Below are 15,687 nucleotides of genomic sequence, written 5' to 3'. Positions count from 1 at the left end.
CCACTTTACTCTCTGACATGTCGGTCCACCTCACTCTACTCCCCGACATACCACTTCACTCCACTCCCTGACATGCCACTCAAATCCTCTCCACACCCCGACATGCTGCTCCACTCATCTCCACTCACCGACATGCCATGCCGCTCAACGTCACTCCCAGACATGCCATGCCACTTCACTCCACTCCCCGACATGCCGCTCCACTACACTCCCCGAAATGCCGCTCCACTCCACTCTGACATGCCATTCCACTCCCGACATGCCGCTCCACTCCCCGACATGCTGATTCACTCCACTCCCCGACATGCCGCTTTACTCCCCGACATGCCGCTCCACACCCTGACATGCCGCTTCACTCCACTCCCCGATATGCCACTCCACTCCACTCCCAGACATGCCACTCCACTCCCCTCCCCGACATGTCACTCCACTCTACTCCCTGACATGCCGCTCCTCTCCCTGGCATGAAGCTCCACTCCTGGGCATGCCGCTCCTCTCCTCGGTATGCTGCTCCACTCCCCGGCATGTCACTCCGCCCCCGGCATGCCGCTCCACTCCACTCCCCAACATGTCGCTACACTCCACTCCCCGACATGCCACTCCACTCCACTCCCTGACATGCCGCTCCACTCCTCTCCACTCCTCTCTACTCCCCGACATGCCGCTCCACTCCCTGACATGCCGCTCCACTTGTCGACCTGCCATGCCACTTCACTCCACTCCACGACTTGCCGCTCCACTTCACTCCCCGACATGCCGCTCCACTACCCAACATGCCGCTCCACTCCCCAACATGCCGCTCCACTCCACTCCCCGACATGCCGCTCCACTCCACACCCCGACATGCCGCTCCACTCCACTCCCCGACATGTCGCTCCACTCCTGACATGCTGCTCCACTCCCGATATCCCGCTCCACTCCACAACATGTTGCTCTACTCCACTCCCCGACATGCCGCTCCACTCCCGAACATGCCGCTCCACTCGCCAACATGCCGCTCCACTCCACGCTGCTCCACTCCACTCCCCGACATGCCTCTCCACTCCCGACATGCCACTCCACACCTCTCCACTCCCTGAGATGGCGCTCCACTCCACTCCCCGACATACCGCTCCACTCCACTTCCTGACATGCCGCTCCACTCCACTCCCCAACATGTCACTCCACTTTACTCTCTGACATGTCGGTCCACCTCACTCTACTCCCCGACATACCACTTCACTCCACTCCCTGACATGCCACTCAAATCCTCTCCACACCCCGACATGCTGCTCCACTCATCTCCACTCACCGACATGCCATGCCGCTCAACGTCACTCCCAGACATGCCATGCCACTTCACTCCACTCCCCGACATGCCGCTCCACCACACTCCCCGAAATGCCGCTCCACTCCACTCTGACATGCCATTCCACTCCCGACATGCCGCTCCACTCCCCGACATGCTGATTCACTCCACTCCCCGACATGCCGCTTTACTCCCCGACATGCCGCTCCACACCCTGACATGCCGCTTCACTCCACTCCCCGATATGCCACTCCACTCCACTCCCAGACATGCCACTCCACTCCCCTCCCCGACATGTCACTCCACTCTACTCCCTGACATGCCGCTCCTCTCCCTGGCATGAAGCTCCACTCCTGGGCATGCCGCTCCTCTCCTCGGTATGCTGCTCCACTCCCCGGCATGTCACTCCGCCCCCGGCATGCCGCTCCACTCCACTCCCCAACATGTCGCTACACTCCACTCCCCGACATGCCACTCCACTCCACTCCCTGACATGCCGCTCCACTCCTCTCCACTCCTCTCTACTCCCCGACATGCCGCTCCACTCCCTGACATGCCGCTCCACTTGCCGACCTGCCATGCCACTTCACTCCACTCCACGACTTGCCGCTCCACTTCACTCCCCGACATGCCGCTCCACTACCCAACATGCCGCTCCACTCCCCAACATGCCGCTCCACTCCACTCCCCGACATGCCGCTCCACTCCACACCCCGACATGCCGCTCCACTCCACTCCCCGACATGTCGCTCCACTCCTGACATGCTGCTCCACTCCCGATATCCCGCTCCACTCCACAACATGTTGCTCTACTCCACTCCCCGACATGCCGCTCCACTCCACTCCCCGACATGCCGCTCCACTCCACTCCCCGACATGCCGCTCCACTCTACTCTCCGACATGCCACTCCACTCCACTCCCCGACATGACGCTATACTCCACTCCACTCCCCAACATGCCACTCCACTCCCCGACATGCCGCTGTACTTCACTCCACTCCCCGACATGCCACTCTACTCCCCGACATGCCGCTCCACTCCCTGACATGCAGCTCCACTCCCTAACATGCCGCTCCACTCCCGAACATGCCGCTCCACTCGCCAACATGCCGCTCCACTCCACGCTGCTCCACTCCACTCCCCGACATACCTCTCCACTCCCGACATGCCGCTCCACACCTCTCCACTCCCTGAGATGGCACTCCACTCCACTCCCCGACATGCCGCTCCACTCCACTTCCCGACATGCCGCTCCACTCCACTCCCCAACATGTCACTCCACTTTACTCCCTGACATGTCGGTCCACTTAGCTCCACTCCCCGACATACCACTTCACTCCACTCCCTGACATGCCGCTCAAATCCTCTCCACACCCGACATGCTGCTCCACTCCTCTCCACTCACTGACATGCCATGCCGCTCAACTCCACTCCCCGACATGCCATGCCACTTCACTCCACTCTCCGACATGCGGCTCCACTACACTCCCCGAAATGCCGCTCCACTCCACTCTGACATGCCATTCCACTCCCGACATGCCGCTCCACTCCCCGACATGCTGATTCACTCCACTCCCCGACATGCCGCTTTACTCCCCAACATGCCGCTCCACTCCCTGACATGCCGCTCCACTCCACTCCCCGATATGCCACTCCACTCCACTCCCAGACATGTCACTCCACTCCCCGACATGCCGCTCCACTCCTCTCCACTCCCCGACATGCCGCTCCACTCCTCTCCACTCCCCGACATGCCGCTCCACTCCCCGACATGCCGCTCCACTCATCCCTGGCATGCTGCTCCTCTCCCCGGCATGAAGCTCCACTCCTGGGCATGCCGCTCCTCTCCTCTTTATGCTGCTCCACTCCCCGGCATGTCGCTCCGCCCCCCGGCATGCCGCTCCACTCCACTCCCCAACATGCCGCTCCACTCCACTCCCCGACATGCCGCTCCACTCCACTCCCTGACATGCCGCTCCACTCCTCTCCACTCCTCTCTACTCCCCGACATGCTGCTCCACTCCCTGACATGCCGCTCCACTCGCCGACCTGCCATGCCACTTCACTCCACTCCACGACATGCCGCTCCACTTCACTCCCTGACATGCCGCTCCACTACCCAACATGCCGCTCCACTCCCCGACATGCCACTCCACTCCATTCCCTGACATGCCGCTCCACTCCACTCCCCGACATGCCGCTCCACTCCACTCCCCGACATGTCGCTCCTCTCCGGACATGGCGCTCCACTCCCTGATATCCCGCTCCACTCCACAACATGTCGCTCTACTCCACTCCCCGTCATGCCGCTCCACTCCACTCCCCGTTATGCCGCTCCACTCCACTCCCTGATATGCCGCTCAAGTCCCCGACATGCCGCTCCACTCTACTCCCCGAAATGCCTCTCCACTCCCTGACATTCAGCTCCACTCCCTAACATGCCGCTCCACTACCGAACATGCCGCTCCACTCGCCAACATGCCGCTCCACTCCACGCTGCTCCACTCCACTCCCCGACATGCCTCTCCACTCCCGACATGCCACTCCACACCTCTCCACTCCCTGAGATGGCGCTCCACTCCACTCCCCGACATACCGCTCCACTCCACTTCCTGACATGCCGCTCCACTCCACTCCACTCCCCAACATGTCACTCCACTTTACTCTCTGACATGTCGGTCCACCTCACTCCACTCCCCGACATACCACTTCACTCCACTCCCTGACATGCCGCTCAAATCCTCTCCACACCCCGACATGCTGCTCCACTCCTCTCCACTCACCGACATGCCATGCCGCTCAACGTCACTCCCAGACATGCCATGCCACTTCACTCCACTCCCCGACATGCCGCTCCACTACACTCCCCGAAATGCCGCTCCACTCCACTCTGACATGCCATTCCACTCCCGACATGCCGCTCCACTCCCCGACATGCTGATTCACTCCACTCCCCGACATGCCGCTTTACTCCCCGACATGCCGCTTGTTAGACCTGGCGATTTCTGGTTGGCTAAGGCGTGCGCCAAAGCCAGGCAGAAACCACCACTCTAGTCAGGGCAAGGAAGTTACACACCAAAGATAACCCCTGCTCACCCCCTTGGTAGCTTGGCACGAGCAGTCAGGCTTATCTCTGAGGGGATGTGTAAAGCGTTTGCGCGCGCACCCAGCAACAACACCCAAGGCCCACCACAAAGGAAACTCCACACAAGGTATTCTATAAAAATAACCTTTGTATTATACACAACACATTAGATAAAAACACACACTTTACAATGTGCCAACAGGCACGGGCAGAATTTACAAGGGATTATGTACAAGACAGGGCCACCTGGACCACTGTCAGGAATTAGCACTTTTAGATATTTAGCACATAAAATATATAAAATCACTGTAGCACAAAAATAATATGTATAGCACACAACCAGTACTTACTGGTATCGGGGAAGTACCACCTGCGTAACCCTAACTACCTTAGGAGACTGTCACGCAGGGATCTAGAACCTCACTAGCACCACCTGTACTAGGAGAAAGCAACAACCACCTAAGTATCACAATACCTGTAGGGGTAATAGAACGTTACACATGATGCATCACATTCAGAGGTGTAGGGAAGGAAAACACATGATGCCTAAAACATTCAGAGGTGTAAAGCAATGGCACATGACGCATCAAAACACATTCAGAGGTGCAAGGAAGGAACACACATGATGCATAAAACATTCAGAGGTGTAAAGCAGTGGCACATGATGCATCAACACACATTCAGAGGTGCAAGTAGGAACAATTGCGCAAGAACTCCTATGCCACCACCTGTGGCAGTCCCTGGGCCAACTGGCCTTGTCCAAGCTAGGACACTCTGTCTTAGTCAAGCTGCGCCAGCTGCGCAAGCTGAAAAGAAAATGGTCCCCCACCTAAACGTGGCAGCTGCCCACTAAGTGCTGGGCAGCTGGAAAACGAACTTCAGGCACTCTGCGTGCCTCTGGAGCCCTCTCTGGGCTCTGACCATTCAAATATGCCCTCTAGAGCCTTCGTGGCTCTGCACAACGTTGGAGCCTCACTGGGCTCGAGAAGCACTACTTTGCCCCTCCGGTGGAGCCTCACGGGGCTCGTAGACACCGCACCGACTGCCTTCTAGAGCCTCACAGGCTCTAAACAAATATCGTGCTCCTTCGTTGGAGCGGCTCGCGCTCTAGAACTGCAGGGTTCCCCACATTGGAGCCACACAGGGCTCAAACAACAATGCCCCACACGTTGGAGTCCTGCTCAGGGACTCGCGAAACAATGTGCCAACTTTTGGAGCCTCACTGGGCTCTCTCGAAGTACCCCCGGTCGTTGGAGCGCCTCGCACTCTGGACACGCATGCCCCCTTTCGTTGGAGCCTCACGGGCTCGTGAGCACGGCTCCCCGCACCCCCAGCACATGCGCGGAGTCCCCCAGCCCTCTAGACACTCACCGGCTGTTCGGGGGACTCCCGCGTCTTCTCCGCTCTGGTGGGAAGGCTCCGAGGCTTCTTGACACCGCGGAAGGGGCAGGCACTGACAACGTGCCTCGCGCCCCCTCCGCACAAGCTCCGGCCGTGCTCCTCTCAAGGTCCAGCGCGGGGTGGGCTCCCGCCTGGACCTTCACTCTTCCCGGGCACTTCTCCTCACTGCACAGGAGCGCGGGGTAGGCTCCCGTCTGCTTCCTGTTTCAAAGTCCCGCCCCCGTCCTCACGAAGGCTGCCTGACTTCCGGTTACGAACCGGGCTGCAGCGGTGATCTCGGTGATTAGAGGGGTGGGCTCCCTCCGTAAATGCAATCTTCGGCGGGGTAGGCACCCGCCGCCACAACAAGCAAATAAGCGGGGTGGGCACCCGCCGACAAGCACCCAAACACGGGGTAGGCTCCCGTCACCAGCAGCACACGGGGTGGGCACCCGTTGTCACAATCACAGCGCGCCTAGCGCTATAAAGCAAAACAGCGCTCCCAGCGCTATAAAGATGGCAAAGTCCAGGAAAACAGCGCGCACAGCGCTACAAAGTCCAGGAAGCGCTCCCAGGCGCTATAAGCAATGTCCAGCAACCAAAAGTTCCTTCAGAGAGCAGGGGGCAAAGGCTGGGCCCAGAGCCAGCTCACAGGGCCCTCCAGCAGGGAGGCAGTCCCCAGTGGCGGTCTCTCCTGGCGCCCAGCAGCAGCAGGCCCCCCCTCAAGTGGATCCTGCAAGAGAACACCATGTAAGGGGACACAGCCCCTTTTTATGCAGTACAAGGCTTTGTCTAAGGTGCAGGGAAGGGGCGAACCAGTTCCAACAGGTTCCTGAGCACTTTGTTTTGCTCAGCCCCTCTCCCTATTCACTGGCAGGGCTAGGGTCATTAGACGCACCACAGGGGCCGGCGCCAGCATTGTGTGGGGGAAGCCCTGTCCTATTCAGGACCCAGGTATACTCCTCCCCAGCCATCAGCATGCTAACTCCCTATTCACCACTGGGTGACTCCTCCTGACCCTGGGGATTTCCCTAGCCCGTCACATGACCTCACCAGCCAATTGCCAGACAAGCCACACATTTCAGACTGCACACTGAAGTGCCCACTTCTAGAAGTGGCACTTCCACACTAGGTACATGCACGCCGCACACATCAACGCGCAGCATTCACTCACACGAGTCCGCACATACCAAACACGGGCCTGCACACCCCACGCATCAGGAACTACCAGGGCACATACATTCCCCCATGCATTCCTATGGGAGGGCAGGCCAACCTCACAACACGCACGCACTTTACCCTGGGACACAGCGGTAAAGTGTGCAGAAGTCAATAAAATCACTAAACCAAGTCACAATATTAAGCAAAAAGTTTCGGGGTGAACCGGCCAGAAGGGCCAAGTCCAACACAACCCCCTTCCAGCCAAAACGCAGGGTAGACCAATCACCACCGTGATGGACTTCCCTGCTTGGGGCGACAGAACACGGACGCAGGACCGCCACTGCCGGGACACCCTCCTGTTCTACGCCACGGTGAACCCATGGGGTTTCTTCTCAACCCACTCTCCGGATCAACTGGGCTACCCCACTGGTACTCCCAAGCTGTCCGCGGCCAAGACCAGGCCCTAGGCCACCCAGGTGCCACTGGTCTTTGCCTAACCACAGAGTGGGGGGTAGTAACCCCTGGCACATAGCAGCCATTCTCCACTCTACCCCTCATCAGGGCGGTTCTAAACTGCCACTGATCTTCCAGCCTAGGGTCTGTACCCTCAAGCTGACCAAACGTCACGGGTGAGGCTCTCCTCCCCCTACCTCTCCTTCTAGGGTTCCGTCCTCTCCTCCTCTAAGAGGCACCCTCGTAACATAACTCACCAACCAGCTCAGGACCCTTCCCTGAGAACTGGTCTACCAACCTAGGGTTTAACCCCTCAGGTGGCACCGGGGTCAGAGGTGGGCTCTCCCACCCTCTGCACCCCCTTCCAGAGTCCTGCTCCCTACCAACTGGGGTGGTCCCTCTGGAAGAAGAACCGGTCAGGACACTGGTTACAGTAGTCAGACCCTTCAGGTCAGGCTGCTCCTGAACCTGGCCTCCCAACTTCTGGTCTAAAACCTTCGGTGGAATAATTGCCTGGCACTCCAGGACTTCTGGGGACTTACACGCCATCCCCCTGAGGCTGACACATGACCCATGTGCCGTGTGACTGTCTGTCTGGCGCAGATCTCCCGTCCCCTGTCCACCTGACAGTGCGCGAAGATCCCCCAGAACAGAAGTGGCGCCACCCGGGTCCCCCCAAGGAGCTCTAGCCCAACTGGCTAGTCCCTGGTCCACTGGTGCATCCACTGGGAAACTCATCCCCCAACCACTCCTCACGCTGGACTCCTGTACCCTCCCTACCGGAGCGGTACTGCCAGACTCTAGAACCACAGGAGCCCTGCTTACAGGCGCTCCAGGTCCTCTCCTCGCTAGGTGATCCTCCTCAAATGGGCTAACAGGACAGCCTAGGTCCCCAACTTGGTGTTCCCTCCTGAAACCACCCAAGTCCTGAGGCAGGGTTTCGTACGTCTGGGGACCCTCGGTCACCCACTTACTCCCGCTCCACTGAGCCAGGCCGTAAGGCCCTACACCCTCCTCGCTATCCTGGGACCTAGCTGGGCTACACGGAGCCTCTTCCACCACGCTGGGCTGGAAGATACCTGAACCACTACTTGAGTCACTAGTGTGGGAAGAACTATCCCATTCCTCATCATAACTTGGGGCCTGTTCCCATCGGTCTGCTTCCGTTGCCAGCTCCCATGGATCCGTGCGCCCCCATGCTAACAGGTGTTGGCGCAACTCGGGATAAAAACTACTGGATAGCTGCTCTCTGATGAGCAGATCATACAGTTTTTCAAAATCCTCCTTCGTGCTAACCATTACCCAATCAAACAGTGCATCATCGCATTCCTCCACAAACTTCTCCCAAGACTGGTGAGGCAGCTTCTTCCTGCCCCTGAATTTCAACCTACATTCCTGCTCCCGGGAACTAGGTACCATACTGGGGGAACTGGGAATGGGATTCTCTGCACTGGTCTCTCTATTGCTGCCACCACTGGACTCAACCCTCCCTGGGGAGCCCAAAAAACTACCACTGCGCTCTGGGGACAACTTACCCTCCAGGGCTAATCTCTCCCTGGCGAAGGCCCTCTCAGCCTCCGCCATCCTCTCCTGCGCTAAGACCCTCTCGGTCTCCAGCTTTTTCTCTTCTATAGTCAGCTGCGCCATCCCCCAGGCATGCTCTAACCTGAGCTTCTCCATGGCCAGCTGATGCTCCCTCTCTTCCCTCCTATCTACCCACTCCTCTGGGGACAGGGAAAGGGATGGGGTGCTGCTCCTGACACTGGACCCAGCAAGGGACTCCCTATCTATGGGGTCTTCACTCTCTACTGGCGTCCCTGTCAGGTAACCTTCCTCCTCTTCAGATTCCTCAGGGCTCCCCTCAGACCCACCACCCTCTCGGCGTGCGGCCCGGGCCCTATCTTCCTCGCTGCGCTCTCGCTCCCACTCCTCCTTTTGCCATAGGATCAGGTTGTCCCTCAGTTTGGACTCGGTATCTGACTCACCCACCTCTATGTCCCTCTCCTCACAGAACCTTACCAGCTCCAACCTACTGTACCTAAACAGACTACAGAAGTTAAAAGCAGGCTCCATTTTGGCGGACGTTCCTGAGAAGAGTTTACCACAAGGAACCTGGGGGTCGGAGCTACACAGGAGTACACAATTCACAAAAGGTTTCAGTGAGCTCTCTATCCTGGAGAACTCACCCTCACTGTCTAATGCCACACACACCATCCACACACAACCCTCCCCTCGGACTGGTAAGACAGTTTCTACCACCCCTGATCCCTCAACCTGACCACCACGTGACACAGGTACCAACTCTGGGCGCAGGGCAGGGGACAAATGTACTGGACACAATTACACAATGATACCTTCAGGAGAAGAAATAAAGGAACTTTGTTAGACCTGGCACCTTGGCGTGAGTCTCCCTTCCTCTTTTTGTCGCTGTGCCTCATGTGTTTTTATGGTGTTGGCCGCTCAGCGCGTTGTGCCACTGCCAACCAGTGTCGCGGTGCGAGTGCTCCCTATGTAAATTGTATATGTTGGTTGGATTCCATGATTGGATTGTTTGATTTACTGTCAGACCCCAGTAAAGTGCGCCAGGGGCGCCAGGGCATGTAAATGCGAACACCGCTGGTGGGCTTGCAGCACTGGTTGTGCCACCCACAGGAGCGGCCGGTAAAATATGTCTGAGGTCTGCCACCGCAGAACCTGCGTGCAGTCTGGTACTGACATGCTGACCGGCAAGTGCCCACACTTGCCAGTCCCTAAAACCTTCCCTTAGCTGCATGTTAGTCACCCCTCTGGTAGGCCCACGGGCAGGGTGCGTTGTAAGCCTAAGGTAGGACAAGCCCGGATGCGTGGCATGTCCTAGTAGTGAATTACCGCCATCTTGTTGTTCACTACTGCAAGGCTACCCTGTTCTCATAGGCCAGTATGGGCGGCCTGGATTATTACACCCTATGATCCTAACCGACCCAGGGAACATGGTAGAAGATCGAGTTTAGTATGCCTGAACTCGGAATAATAAGGTACATCTTTTCGCAAGGTTTATTTTAATATTCCGGGTTTGCAAATGCCGCTTTTAGAAAGTCGGCCTTTGCTTGCCTAAACATTTCAGCCGCCTCTGCGTGATGTGTATCTGATGTCTGGCTGGTGTGAGTGACAGGGCTGGGGGAACCCAGATGGGCAGGGCCAGGTAGCCTGGTATAAATAGGACGATCGACAGGTAGATGGGTGGGAGGAGTGCTCCTAGGTTCTGAATAGGACAGTGCTCCGCTACCTCGATGCCGGCTCCACCCCCTGTGGAGCGTCTGATGACTCTGCCCTGCACTCTGAAAGAAGAAGCCTGCATCACGTAAACAAAGTGCTCAGAAACCGGACTGAACTAGGCAAGGGCCCCCCTGGCCTGGGAGAACAAAAGATTTATGGTATAAATGGAGGAGCCCTGCTCCTAAGAAACTAGATCCGCTTTTGACCAAGAAGAATCTCTGCCTGAGGAGGAGGCACCGGGAAAGCTGTAGGAGGAAGACTGTCCCTATCCTGGGGGATTGGCCTGCAGTGGTGACCTTGCTGCCAAAGGAGAGAAGAGAAACTGTTGCTGAAAACTTTACTTTACTTTTACTTTCAAGACTTGTGCTTTTCCAAAACGATCTCCAAGGGCTTGGAACTGAGCTTGCCCCCTGAACTGAGCCCCAGGACCATTGGGCTCTACCTGATCTTCACTCGCCTGCTGCTGGACTGTGGTGTCCTTTCCCTCGCCGGAGCTGTGACCCTCGTGCCCAGTCCCTCCCTGAGCCGTGACCAGGACTGCTTAGCCGCCCCCGCCTTGGGAAGAGCCTCGCTCGATCGGAGCCGCTCCCCCTACGCTGTGCTGGGCTGCCCCGTCACCTCGCTCGTGGAGGCTCGCTGTGCACCTTCACCCTCCCGCCGGAATCGGCGTGTGAGCATCTCCAAGCCTCGGACGGCCCGGACGCATCTGCGTGCCCGGCTGCCCCGCTTTGTTCACCCGCCACCTACAACACCCCGCTCTTGTCGTGAGCCTGAGGATCAGACACCCTCGTGAAGTGTGGGAGCCCCGGACGCCGCCTCGCTCTTCTGTCGAAGAGCCGCTGAAATCCCGCCCCCGCCTTTGCGTCAAGAAACAAGGTACTGTACTTACGAACTCGACCGCGAGCTCGCATCGGATCCAGGGTCCGCAACGTTCTTATTTCCCTGTCATCTGCTGTGTGCTTCCGGGGCGCTGCCTCAGCACAAAGTACGCTGAGGCCTACAGTTACCTTGTGCCCGCCTAAAGAACTTTACGTAAAACAAAGAGAACTTTACCGTATTTCCAAGAATTGTGGCCCCATCAGTTCAACGTTACTGGGCCTTGTATTTGAATCTGCTGAATCTACATAAAAGCTTATTTTTATATACTTCCTGATTGGTGTCCATTTGTGGTGCATGCAAGGGGTTTACTGTATGTGTAATTGCATTTGCTTAACCGTGTACGCCTGAGACTTAGCCTAGACTGCTCGCGCCACGCACCTAGAGGGTGAGCAGGGGTTATTCTGGGGAGTCATCCTTCGCCCTGACAAGAAGTAAAGGGTCCCTGCTTGTTGTGGGTTCACACCTGCGTCAACCAGAGCCCCCTCATTTCTAACATTGGTGGCAGCGGTGGGATTTACGGATTTGCATTTGTGGTTTGCGTATAGTGAATCACTGATCACCACGTAGTGAGAGCAGACCAGTAACACAGCCACAAGGCTAGCATTTGTTTTTGTTTTGCCAAGAGTCTCCGTTGTTAGAGCCATGCCTGGTTCACTTTCCGCCGGAAGGGCGGCTTCCATAATCTCTGGATTTGAAGACGTAGATTGGGAAGAAGACGCGCTTCTGAATCGTACCAATGAAGACTTGAAAGGTCTTTGCTCCAAGTTCAGGATTGCCCAAACTGGATTGAAAAACAAGACCCAATTCGTGAAGGCGCTGAGGGCCTGGTATGAGTCAAAGGCACCAGAGAATCAGGTGGAAGTGGTTCCACCAGAAAGTGTCCATGAGTTTGGCAGAGGCCTGTCGCCAGAAGAATTGGCAGACAGGGCAGCAACCCGGGCACACGAGGTGGAGATGGCAAAACTTCATGGGCAGATGGATATGGAAAAACAAAGACTAGCCATGGAAGAAAAGAAACTACAATTAGAGCATGACATGAAGCTGAGGGAGCTGGAGCTGAAAGCAAAAAGTTTGGAGCTTAATCCCTCTGGTGGCAGCACACCGCCAGTACCGGCGGAACCAAGAGTTTATATTCCCAAGGATGTGGTGAAGGAGTTCTTCAAGAATGACGACATCGGGCAGTGGTTCAGGGCCTACGAGGTAGCCATGTCTTCCCACCGGGTCCCTGAGAAAGATTGGGGAGCGGGGTTGTGGGGACGGTTCCTGAGTGAAGGGCGGGACACACTGTTAGATTTACCTGCTGATGTTCATAATTCTTATGCCCATATGAAGGAAGCATTGATGGCTAGGTATGGGTTGACCCCTGAGTTATATAGACAGAGGTTCAGGGGTTGCACTAAGATTCCCAATAGTACGTATGTGGAGTATGTGACTTTCTTTTGCAGAGCGCTGGATGGTTGGGTAAAGGGTAGTAAGGTGAATGATTATCAAGGGCTTCTTGATTTAATGGCATGGGAGCACTTGTCCAGTAATTGTTTTCCTGAGCTACGCCAGCACCTGATCGATAGTAGGCTGACTAACCCTAGGAAGCTTGCTGAGGAGGCGGACCGCTGGGTCAGTACCAGGGTCCACAAGGGTACCGTGGGAGATTCCGCCAAAGGTGGGCAGGGTCCCCAGCAGAAGAGTGGGGGGGACAGGGGTAAACAGAAGCAGTTCCAAAAAGGGCCCCAAAATAGTCCCCAAGGGAACCAAGGGAAGGGTTCTCAGCCTCCCCCACCCCAGAAACCGACCGGGGCCCCGACAGGTCCTCCTGTTCAAAAGGGGCCCGTAAGATGTTACAGGTGTAACAATTTGGGGCATTTTGCCTCTGATGTAAAGTGTCCATTGTTTGGTAAACCAGCACCCACTGGTGCTCCATCCCGGCAGGTGACTAGTGTAGCCTTGGGGGAGGAGAGGGATGTCCAAGGTGGGTGGGGTCCCGCAGAGATGTCCCTGGACTCGCTAGGAGACCGTGAAGTGGTCCCTCCAACCCAGCTGCCTGAGAACACTAAGAAGTACAGGCAGTGGGTGACCATAAATGGCCATAGAGTGGAAGCTCTTAGGGATACAGGAGCCAGTGTGACAGCTGTCAGGTGTCACCTGGTGTCTCAGGAGCAGGTGGTCCCCAATGCATTCTATCCCGTTGTTGCCGCTGACAACACAGAGAGACACTGCAAGGTGGCTCAGGTTCCCTTTGAGTGGGGGGGGGTCTCTGGTACTCTTCAGGTAGCTGTGAGGCCCGCCATGCCTGTAGACTGTTTGTTAGGGAACGATTTGGAGAGCTCACCTTGGGCTAAGGTGGAGCGGAGTGCTCACCTGGAGATGTTGGGTATGCCGTATTGGGCGTGTGTCACCACACGGTCCATGGCAGCCAGTAGAGGTACTCAAGAGGTCCTGGAGCCTGAGAGGGAGGCCCAGGAACCGGCCTCAGAGAGAAGGAGCAAGGGGCGCGGGAAGCCGGCCCCTGAAGTTCCCACGGTCCAGGAGGGAGCAGACCTTGAGGGGGATGCCCTGGAGCCTACAGGGGAGCAGATAGCTGAACTGGGAGACCTGCCGGAGCTGACCCATTGGCAGCAGGAAGGGGGTCCCACCAGGGAGGACTTTTGCAAGGCACAGAAGGAGTGCCCTTCTCTCGTGGGTATGCGGCAGCAGGCTGCAGACCAGGCCGCAGGTGATCAGTCAGGATCACATTTCGTTTACTGGGAGAACGACCTCCTATATACAGAGCCTAAGGTTGCTGAGCCTGGGTCAGCCCGTGCGCTGGTGGTACCCCAGGACTTCAGAGCCTTCCTACTGGGGCTGGCTCACGATGTGCCATTGGCAGGGCATTTGGGGCAGGACAAGACCTTTGAAAGGCTTGTCACCCACTTTTATTGGCCTCAAATGCGCAGGAGTTCAGATACTCACTGCAGGACATGCCAGACTTGCCAGGCCAGTGGAAAGAGTGGAAGGAAGCAGAAGGCTCCACTCCAGCCATTCCCTGTGGTCGGTACCCCATTCCAGCGAGTGGGGATTGACATTGTAGGGCCACTGGACCCCAGGACAGCGATGGGCAATAGGTTCATCCTTTTCCTGGTGGACCATGCCACCCGGTACCCGGAAGCCATTCCTCTAAGGACAGTGACGGCCCCCGTGGTGGGACGGGCACTGATGGGAATTTTCTCCCGAGTGGGATTCCCTCTAGAAGTGGTGTCTGACCGAGGTACCAATTTCATGTCCAAGTACATGAAATCTCTTTGGCAAGAGTGTGGTGTAACCTACAAGTTCACCACCCCTTACCACCCCCAAGGAAACGGGTTGGTTGAGAGATTCACCGAACCCTCAAAGGCATGATAATGGGCCTAGAAGGAGCCATGAGGCGTAAGTGGGACGTCCTCTTACCATGCCTTCTCTTCGCTTACCGTGAGGTGCCACAGAAGTCTCTGGGGTTCAGTCCCTTTGAGCTTCTGTATGGCCACCCAGTCAGAGGACCTCTAAGTCTGGTCAAAGAAGGCTGGGAGCAATCTCCCAGGAAGCCTCCCCAGAATGTATATAGTTACATGCTGGCCTTCAGGAATCAGACTAGGCGATTCAGGCAACTTGCTGAGGCAAATCTGGAAGCCAGCCAGGAGGAGATGAAGCGGTGGTACGACCAGAATGCCACTCTGGTAGAGCTTCAGCCTGGACAGAAAGTATGGGTCTTGGCCCCCGTGGAGCCGTGTGCGCTCCAGGATAAGTGGACCGGTCCCTTTGAGGTGGTGGAGCGCAAGAGTCCTGTTACCTACGTGGTGGACCTGAAGTCTCCTAGGAACCCCTTAAGGGTCCTACATGTCAACCGCCTCAAGCCCCACTTGGAGAGGTCCCAAGTGGGCATGCTCTTGGCAACAGATGCTGGAATGGAAGAGGAGACAGAACCTCTTCCTGACCTCCTGTCAGCCAAGGAGCAAGATGGGTCAGTGGATGGTGTCATCCTCTCTTCCACCCTGACCCCTGAGCAACAGAATGATTGTCGCCAGTTGCTGGGACAGTTTTCTGACCTGTTTTCCCTGGTCCCTGGTGTCACTGATTGGTGCGTCCATGATGTGGACACTGGGGATAGTCCACCTGTGCGGCACAAGGCCTACAGGGTGACTGACAGGGTGAGGACATGCATCAAGGAGGAGGTCTC

Source organism: Triturus cristatus, chromosome 1_1 (assembly GCF_964204655.1).
Source record: "Triturus cristatus chromosome 1_1, aTriCri1.1, whole genome shotgun sequence".
In the NCBI taxonomy this organism is placed as follows: Eukaryota; Metazoa; Chordata; class Amphibia; order Caudata; family Salamandridae; genus Triturus; species Triturus cristatus.
The sequence above is the reverse complement of the archived record's forward strand: the minus strand, read 5'-3'. Positions refer to the sequence as shown.